Source organism: Pongo abelii, chromosome 8 (assembly GCF_028885655.2).
Source record: "Pongo abelii isolate AG06213 chromosome 8, NHGRI_mPonAbe1-v2.0_pri, whole genome shotgun sequence".
NCBI lineage: Eukaryota > Metazoa > Chordata > Mammalia > Primates > Hominidae > Pongo > Pongo abelii.
In genome coordinates this window covers 83,130,417-83,140,508 of record NC_071993.2, presented here as the reverse complement: position 1 = coordinate 83,140,508, position 10,092 = coordinate 83,130,417, and the positions used below count along the sequence as shown (strand labels likewise).

At 37.7% G+C, this 10,092-nt stretch overlaps 1 long non-coding RNA gene across 1 annotated transcript; it reads left to right on the top strand.

Annotated features, from left to right (window-relative positions):
* The first annotated feature begins 1,326 nt into the window (after nucleotides 1-1,326).
* LOC129048525 (uncharacterized) lies at nucleotides 1,327-5,717 on the top strand. The gene is made up of 4 exons (XR_008510901.1): nucleotides 1,327-1,580; nucleotides 2,700-2,830; nucleotides 3,599-3,654; nucleotides 5,563-5,717. It is a non-coding gene; the product is annotated as an uncharacterized LOC129048525 (long non-coding RNA).
* The last annotated feature ends 4,375 nt before the right edge of the window (nucleotides 5,718-10,092 follow it).

Genomic DNA, 10,092 nt, shown 5'->3' with positions numbered 1-10,092 from the left:
GCATACACTTCAGAGTATTTTTTTTTTCCAGCATGCCATCTGTTTCTTTGCAATTGGGGATGGTTGAATAATTTCCTGAGGAATTGCTGACAAGATGTGTCCCAGGAACAGTAATCCAGCAGGACTAGATTTCTCATTAAAATCGCTAAGCTCAGCTGTGTTATAGCAAGCTCTTGATTCAAGGTGTTCACCCTGGGCCAGCGAAGGTCAGCGGCCACCAGCTACCTATTTTTTTCTAAATATAGGACTGTAAAATCTATGTATATACACTGCAAATGATGCCAGGTACAGGATCTTTTAGGTTGGAAAGTGTCACTCATCCCAAAGGGATTTTCTTGGGGTCACCTTGGTAGCAGTGATCATCCTTGTTTACCTTCACATAGTACTGCCTCTCATCCCCTGAGGTGAGTGATGTATGGGTGAACATCTCCCACTCATTACACCATTTTAGCTTACACTACTCTACTGCCCCTTTCTTCCCCAGTCCACAGATAAACTGGGATACATATGTGCTTTTCTGGAACTTTCCATGGTTCTTTTAGCAGAGCCTGACCCTTTTCCCACGTTGCTCTTGAACTGCTGGCTGATGGCAGGAGGCATCTAGAAGTAGCAAGATTCTTAGGGCAGATTGGAATATGAACTTCAGCTATGTTATCTCACTTAATGTCCACAGCAACCCCATGACTTACATATTACTATTTTTCTCTTTTTACAGATAAGAAAACTGAGCCTTGGGGCATTTAATAACTTGCCCCCAAACACACAGCTATTTAGTAACAAACCGGGAATTTGTAACATCTTGCCAGCTTTCTTTACCACCTCCAGAGCATTTAGTCTTATAATTCTATATTTCTAGAGTAGTGTGTCCCAGAATGTTGTCAACTGATCACCAAAATCAGCTGCAGCAGGAATGACTGTTAAAAATAAAATCCCTGCTCCACACTTCAGACACACTGAATCAGAATCTCTGGGTTGGTGGGTGCCTGGAGTTTTTAACAAGCTCCCCTGGTAATTCTGTTGCACACTAAAATATGAGAACCACTGTCCTACAGAATAATAAATGTTATTTAATTAATTGGTTCATTAAATATTGAACAGTTAAAGTCATTATAAAGCTAAGAGTTGAGCTGGGTGAAATTAAAAGTAAAACTATAAAGCTATGGTGGAGGTGGGGGTGGGGTTGAGGCCCAGAAAAGAGAACCAGGCAGGGACCCTCTTCTGTGGAATAAATCATAGCAAGATTTTGCCATCAGATTTTGGTACTCAGTAACAATGATGGCCTTAAATGGAATGAATTCTGCTTTACTACCTTGTTTTGCATTTCAGTTGACCCAGTTGTAGGTGGACCCAACCACTCTGCCGGCATTTTTGCTGTGGTCTCTCACTTCTCTGGAAGAAAACAGAAAAAGAGGCAGCTTTATGTTTGTATGGACTGTGTTCTGCCTAAGGAGGTCCCCATTTCAGTGAAAGATTCGTCATGTCATGTTTCTTCTTACTTTCTCCATAAAAACTTGACTAAATTTGGATGGACACCTCTAAAGAGACACCATGAGTTTCATTTTCCAGCCAGCCATTTTGAGGTAAAAAAAGTTGTTTAGTTTTTATATTATACAATGTCTTGGATTGAACTTGATAAGGTTTGCAAAAGAGAATTGCTGTTGAACTCATCAGTTCTTGATAACAGATTTGAACTGGCTTATGAAAGGAAGAGGAGTATTTGTTTTAAGGGTATAGAGTTGTCACAAGGAGCCCAACAGCATGAATGCTGACAGGCAGTAGAATACATTTAGAAACATGAACAGCAGTTCCCAGAACTTTCTCTCTGTCTCAAAGGATTGCTTCATCTCTCTGTATTACTCTTTGCTATTTCTGAGGCTGGCGGAAGGTAGCCGCATCACAGGTGCCCATTTCACATCTCCTCTATTTAAAAGAAAAGCTTAGACTGTTTCTTAGATCCCACTTCAATTATGGGGGTAAAAAGATCTAATTATTTAGCCTGGGGCAAGTCTCTTGGCCAAGTGTATGCCTGTAGCAGGCAGAGTACCTAGGATGTGGGTGAGGGTTGTACAACTGGCAGGGGAGGAAAAGATTCCTACCTTCCCAGTGAAGAGGGATGGGGAAGATGGTCCAAAAGTTGATCCTTTAAGAAATGAACAGAACATACCTTGTCAACACCTTGAATCTTGTTTTCTCTTTGGGTGGGAGGCAGGTGAGGTATAGAATTGGAAAAGGAAAGCAAGAAACACAGCTTTCCATAGAAAAACCAGAATTTCACAAATCCTCTGAAATTTCACATCAGCTTTCTTCTTTGCTCTTGAGTTATCTTCTCCTAAGAGTGATAGTCATCCATCCTGGAGAAAAAATACACAAACAAAAACCATGTTAGCTATTTGAGGTATGGGTTTTATATGTAATTCATCTTGCAATTAAATCCTAATGACGTAATATTATGTGCATAACTTTTTATGCATGACTTAACGTCATCATCTTGAAGTAATATTCATCATAAGTATGGGAAGGGTAGTAATGTTTTCAATTTGACATTTAATCAGGTGGTGAAAGTCCACACCTATTTCATCTATAATGACATCTTAACTAGGGATCTTTATGAAGTATTTGTCTAACAGAGAAGAAATGACATTTGATGGCAACTTCTCTCAGTCATTTCCATAAATCTTAGCGGCCAATTCTCTTTATAGAACAAAGATGAAAACCAATGTTGTATCATTCCGACAATCCCAGCTGCTGGTCTGAAAATACCAGGACTGATGTATTCCTCAATTGAAGGGAGAAGCAGTGTATTCTAGGATAGTTTTGATGTCTTCAATTAGTAAGTATTTATTGCCTATGGCACAGGTTAAAAAGTGGCGACCTGTGGGCTGGACTTGTCCTGCAAATGTGTGTGCATATGTATATGTATACGTGTCAGGGGCAGGACTATATTTATATCTGTATAGAGAGAGTCTAAAAATGTCTAATTGGTTGCCAACATTTAAAAGTTAGAATATTTCACATAAAAATCCAGATTTCAAGCTTTACTTGAAAAATCAGGAGATGTGGCAGCACTAAGTTTACATATTTACAAGGTAATATTGGCTAGAAATCTGGAGTAGGAAGGGCCCTTTAGACGAAGCACATACTCCCAGTTTCCTACTATTCCTACCACTCCCTACCATTTGTACTTTTGACCAATTATATTCATTTGCATTTGCCATGCTTCTTCCTGTGAGCATTTGCATTTTCAATTCTGTATATGTTCATAGCACATTAAGTTAATTTGTACTAGAATGTTCTCTTAACCTGTGTAAGCTTAAAACAAACAAGCTTCTTCTTATTATTAAAAAAATATGGATAGCTTGAAAAAAACAGAGATCTAGCAACAAATGAGTTGCAATAGCTCTGTGACACAATTAATTCCAGTTCCTGCTTTATTTCTACACCATGATGTGTGAAAAAAGGAAGCATTGGAGTTAATCAAGTTAACCACTTATGGAGGGAGGCTACTGATGATCCTAGTTGCTTTAGTTCTTGGGCCTTAATCCATAGAGCTGACTTACCTGCCCTTTATTCAAGTTCATTTATGTGACTATTTCCCCAGATTCATGCCCTCTAAACAGAAGATTTCTTGGCAGGGAATTGGTTTGAGCCCAAAAGGTAAGAGTAAAATTTACTTTTCATTTCTTTCTCTTTCTGTGTTTGGTAGCCTCCAAAATGATTATCATGGTGTAAATCTTTCTTCCTAATGTCTTAGAAGGGCAATGTTGGAAGTTGGTGGAAGGAGATACATAGGCAGAGAAGTGAATGAACACAACTGATTTTTAATGTTGGAGGTTTTAGCCATGAAGTACTCCTATCCTATCTACTCATCCTGAATCAGTAAATTGCTCATATTCCTGAAATTTGATGAGGGCAACAGCTTAAAACAGACCATTTTACAGATCCCTCAAATAACTTGCTAAATTTCCCCTTGGGCCCAGACTAATTGAAATCCTACCTTCTTAGTAAAAGAGTCCCTGTTTCTGCCAAAGTAGGCTGAATTCACCCTACTAAGCCTCTATTATACTCCATGTTTTACCAGCATTTTCCAAACTGCTATGAACTGAATTGCATCCCCCTCTCTCCACCCCTACAAACTCATATGTTGAAGCCCTTATGCCCAAGGTGACTGTATATGGAGACAGGAATTTTAGGAGTTAATTAGGGCTAAATTAGGTCCTAAAGGTGGTGTATTAATCTTGTAAGATTTGTGGCCTTATAAGAAAAGGAAGAGAGAGAGGGAGAGAGAGAGAGATCTTTCTTTCTCATCATGTAGAGACCTAGTGAAAACACAGCCATCTGCAGGTCAGAAAAAGAGCCCTCACCAGAAACTTACCACACTGGCAACTTACTTTTGAACTTCCAACCTCCAGAACTGTGAGAAAATAAATTGCTTGTGGTGAATCCACCCAGTCTATGGTATTTTGTTATGGTAGCCCAAGAAGCCTAAGACACAAACCATGTCCTAAAAAATATTGTAGCCCAGCAGATGGTAATAAGTGTTGCAATATGAGGGGACAGTTGGAATGATCAAGTAATTTTGGAAGTATTGAATTAATTTAAAAAGGATTCTTTATCACATGACTTCTCAAAACCTTTAATTGTTAATGTACATTTATAAATCTCTAAAGGGAGATATTTTATGCAGGGTTTTCTAAACTTATTTAACCATAGAACACGTTTCTGGAGAAACGCATTTTAATATCTTGAGCAAAACTAATGTTCTATGAAGCACAATTTAGAAAATGCATATCTATTAATCTAAAAATTATTTTAAAACTACTTTATGGTATCTTTTATTTTGTTGGATTGTTCCTTTACTTATTTATTTAAGTTTTCCATCAACAAAAATTTAATTAGGACCTTCTGAGTATCAAGTGCTATGCTAGTTGATCTCCCAACTTCATGCAATTTAATCATCCTAACCACCCCATGATCATGATTTTATAGATTATGAGACTGAGGCTCAAATTAATTGGCTCAAGATAATGATTAGCAGAGAATATGAGTTGATCTGATTTTATAGTCTATGCTTTTTTTTCATAATCTCCCCCAAATCCACACAGACAGGGCTATTGAGATTGAGAAGTTCAGTAATCTGTAGAGTGATGGTCTTGATTTCAAAACCTGGCTTATTAGACTCCAAAGCCTCTGCTCTTTCCACTAGAACGTGTATATTCTAGGCCAGGGGATCTACATGAGCAAAGCCATAGAGGAGGACAGGCACAGCGTACGTTTAGGAAATAGCACATTTGGCTGAAACACAGTTTGTAGAGGGTGGAAGGGTGTCAGGTGCAACTGAGAAGGTATGCTGGGGATGGATTGCGAATTTTTTGACACTATATGTATTAGTTAGCTTTTGCTGCAGCAATAAGCAACCACAAAGTTACAGTAACTTACTACCAGAGATATTTATTTATTGCTCATTCTACATAAGGCACTCAGGCTTTTTCCAGCTCTTGCTGGGCTTGACTTGGTTTGATTTGTCTCAGCTTGACTCAGTTTCATGTGCCTTCTCATTCCCAGACCCAAGCTAAAGGAAGAGCCAACATATGGGATGTGCTGTTTTCGTGGTAGGGGCTTAAGCTTCAAGGTGCAAGCAATGCCTCTTAAACTCTCTGTTTCGAAGTGTCACACTCTCTTCCATACACATTCTTCTGCTCAAAGCAAGCCGCAAGACCAAGTTGAGTGTAGCGTCGTGTATTTTTTTCTCATTCTACCAGGTGGGACTGAAAATCAGATGGCTAAGGGTATAGATGCATTATTTTTTTTAATAGAAAAGGAGTGAAGAATTGAAATGATAATCCACTCCATCATACTGTGCTAAGGAGTTTGGACTTTATATAGAAAATGAAGGGTTATCAAAGGTATTTAAGGATGTTGATATTTCTTGTTTCTCCTTCTAGATTAGAAAGCAAGAAGTGAAATTTGATTCTGTTTTTATTTCATAAGATTTTTACACCACCATGCATGTAGTAGGAATCCGGTTAATGTCCCTTTCCAACTCCATAAATATAATGTAAAAATAAGTTAACCACCACAGAGTTTTCAGTTTGGGCCTCATAAGAGTTAAACCTTCACCTTAAATCTGAACTTTGTCACTGATAGACAGCTCTTGACACATTTATTGGAAAGCAGAAATAATTCTTTTTGGTCTGGAAAAGTGGGTGTGGGCTGTATGTGTGAGAAAGAGTTATGTTGGATAGACCAGTTGTTTCCCATCCCAGACTGTGGTGTGTAGGTAAACTTTTGTGGCAGAGTGGGACTCTGTTCCCTTATCACTTTTGTTTCTCCCCACACTCACATTGCTATGAAGAGTTTTTTAAACCCATCTCAATGTTACTGAGAGAGAAATTGAATTATCTTATATGAACTCCAGTCTAAAGAATATCCATTTCCAGCCTTGCCTTACCAGGAGGAGGGGAAAGGAACCTGCTTCTATGTCCTTGGACAGAAAGACAGCAGTAGAATAAACCAGAACTTTAGGTTTAAAGCTAAGAGGTAGAAAAGGAGGGAAAGAGATCAAGAAGAGGAGACATCTAGATACCATGTAAGGTGCACATAATAAGAACACAAAATTAATGTTTTACATTAGTTTTTAGATTCTGAATTGATTTTCAATTAGTCAAAAGTAGGGTGGTAGGATTGTTTCTGATGGTTTTGTTGTTGCATGCTTTTCAAGACATCGCTCTGCAAACTGTCAGGATTATGCTATCTAGATTTTTGACCATAACTCCATGGGTGAGAAAGGAGACAAGAGGGAAAAGGGAATGAGGAGCTTTGCTTCAGGGTGTGCAAGGCAGTAAAAATTTGCCAGGTCAATCTAGACCAGTGATTGGGAACCTCTGGAATAAGCAATCTCCAAGGGAAAGGACTTGTCTCAAAGGCTTGGCTGTCAAATTCTTAGCCTTTTGGTGTTGATCCGTACTAAACACTCGTGCATATCTCCACCGAGACAGCAAGAACTGAGGTTTTAATAGCCTTTTGTGTCTTAGTGTCTTCTGTTGGCTATGTCACTGGGGACTCTTTCCTATTGTTAGTTAAAAGCTTGATAACTGTGTTCTGTTACAATATAATTAAATATTTGATTAATTGCTGCAGTTTTATTCCATGGAGTATGCAGTTTTCTTGAATCAAAGAGTTTGTCTCAGCACAGTGTCAAAAAACACAAAGATTTAAAGCTCATCCAAGCATCAATTCAGAGCTAATACAGGCACCTTGACTCTCAAGGCTGCTGAATGGTAGGATTAAACAAACATTTTTAAAAGGGGGACTGTTCCTGCTACTGAACAAGAATGATAATAAAGTGGGATAAATATAGAAGAATGCAAACTTACATTTTTATATCTGAAATGTGTGCTCTGGCTCCCTGGTTTTGATCTTCCCTATTAATAGAGGGAAAATGAAATCTAATCTATAAGAGAGAGATCAAGGTGTTGAATAAACTGAGATGTGAAGAAAGTGTTTCCCGAGTCACCAAACATTTACTGATCACCTTTCGTGTACCAAATACCTAAAGCAGTAAGATTGCTTTCAAAGTGCTCATGTTCCATTAGGGAATACAGATCTTTGTGAAATACATTACAGATAGATAAATACTAATAAATGCACAAACAGAGATAGTGTGGTGAATGTGGTGGGGCAAGACAAGAGTGAGAAAGAAAATCAGAAAAATAAATTCTAAAATAACTGACTTTTTTAAAAGGGTCTCTAAAGAAAAGCTAAATGAATGGAGTGAGAAGAAGGAAAGCAGTATGGGTAACTCAATGTCAACTTTACATGCATGTCACTGTGAGCGGAAATCATCTAAAATATGAAAGACCTGGATTGGAGTAACTGGTCTGTTGCAGTTCTCGCTCTATGTGATTGTCAGTGTCCTCTCTTATTATGACAGGGTTGGCAACTTAAATCCATGCTTTCTTCCATAGTGTGGATTTGTTTCTGGGAAGCTGCTGTTCAACTCTTTATCCTTCCCTACAGCTTAGCCAAGGCCACGTGACTATTTCTGGTCAATGGGATGTGGAGGTTGGCTATCTGATATGCCTTCCCCTGCTCTTCTCTCTTGCTATATTGGCATTGAAGATGGTGACGTCACAAGGGCATCTGAGAGCTGCCTGGATTTTGCAGACTCCACATCAGCAAAAATCAAACTTCTATTGTTTTGAGTCACTGAGCTTTTGGGGTTATGAATTGTAGCAGTTAGCCTAACAGGAGCAGTATAAAAATGCAAATAATAGCTATTCTACATTTCATATGGTTGTTGAGGGTCTCAAACATAACAAATGGGAAAGACATTGTAAAATTTTAAGGACTAGACAAATGTTAGGGATTGTGGTTGGAAAGAAAATCAAAACTTACCAATTGAAAATTCATATCGAATTTTGTAAGAAATGTAATTGGATCAATTGAAAACATGTTTTCAGTGATTACTCTTGTGTTATATGCTGTTATGAAAACACCTTTAAATCTTAACTGAAGGCCTTTTGTTTTGAGTGATTCTTAACGCTATAAGTTTAATAAATATATACTTTTGAACATAAAATTCTATGATATCTGATCTGGATTCTTTTGGTTTACTGTTTAACAAAATATAGATAGATTGTCTCAAGGGAGATGCAACTTGAATTTGGAAATAAAGAAGAGCAGGAAAAGACTAAGTAAGGAGGATTTATAGGGAAAAATGGCGAATTAGTCAGAAATCTTTCAGGTACAAGTGACAGAATCTTGACATGAAGTGGCTGAAGCCAAAGGAGGACTTTATTGATATGACATAACTGCAAGAATGGCAAGGCTGCAGCTGGGGCTCAGCAAAAGACTAAAATTCCATGAGGTTCCCTCTAATTCCCCATTTCAGCTTCCCTCTGCAGGTTATATTATGCCTTTATTGGACATTGCTTTTTCTCTTCATGGTTGTTGAGAGTTCCCTGGTTCCCTATCCTAAACCTTCAGTTACCAAGGTAGGCATTACCTGCAATCTGTTCTCTTTCAAGTGCTAACATTCTATGGAAAGGATTTACTGGGTTATTTGAGTTACTTGCCCACTCCTGAAGAGGATGAAGTCACTAACATGGCTGCTTCCGGGTTAGTCATGTGTATGAGGCAAGAATTTACTGGGAAGAAATCTCACAGGCAAATTTAGCAGCAAAGAGAATTTCTAATGCAAAATCGTCAATTAAAAATTACTGTAAAAATACTATTCCAGACTGTTAAAGGACTGTAATAAATGAACAGACACTACTGTTCTCTGGGAATGTCTACTACTCTCTGGGAACTTAAAATCTGCTCTTCTCTGGGAACTTAGAATCCACAGTGGAGATAAGACAAATAGACTTATAAAATGTTTATTTATAATGTAATTTGAGTGCACAAGGCAGATCTTTGTTTACTTTCCTTTAACATACATGATTTCTATTATGATTGAAAAGTCTTGATTCTTGGACAATATACAGACTTGTGACTCATATATTTTGGGATTCTCACCAACTTTAAGATTCTAAAGAAAGTTTCCCAGCTTAGTATTTTCATATAACTAATTTCAGCCACACTTTGTAAAAATATACATACGAGGTTTCTCAAAAAATTTTTTTTATCTCCACTGCTGAGATCACATAAAGGGAATTTGTGTCTTGGCAACAGAAACTTATTATAAGAGATAATAATGTTGACTTTGATTCTATGAATCAGAATGTTGGTATGGATTTAGCTAGATTTTTCTAAAAGCATGCTAAAGTCAACATTTGCATGGTCAGAATTTGAGTAAATTTGCCTACATTCTGAGACATCTGATTAAGGAATCTTTAATCTTGTCTTTTGTTGTCTTACTGTCAGCATTTGCTATTACTTTCAACAAAATTTAATACCACCTAGATTTGAGGTGGGATGGAAGAGGATTGTGTTTAAGAAAGGGAAGGCTCAAAAGGATTTGCTTTCAAGGAACATTGAAGAGAGTATTTTAGATGATGACTGTGGGTAGCCATAGATTCAATCTGCTTAGGGCATAGACACAGATGATGCTTTCAAACTGTTTTCAAGGATTCATTGCATGAATTGGCAATG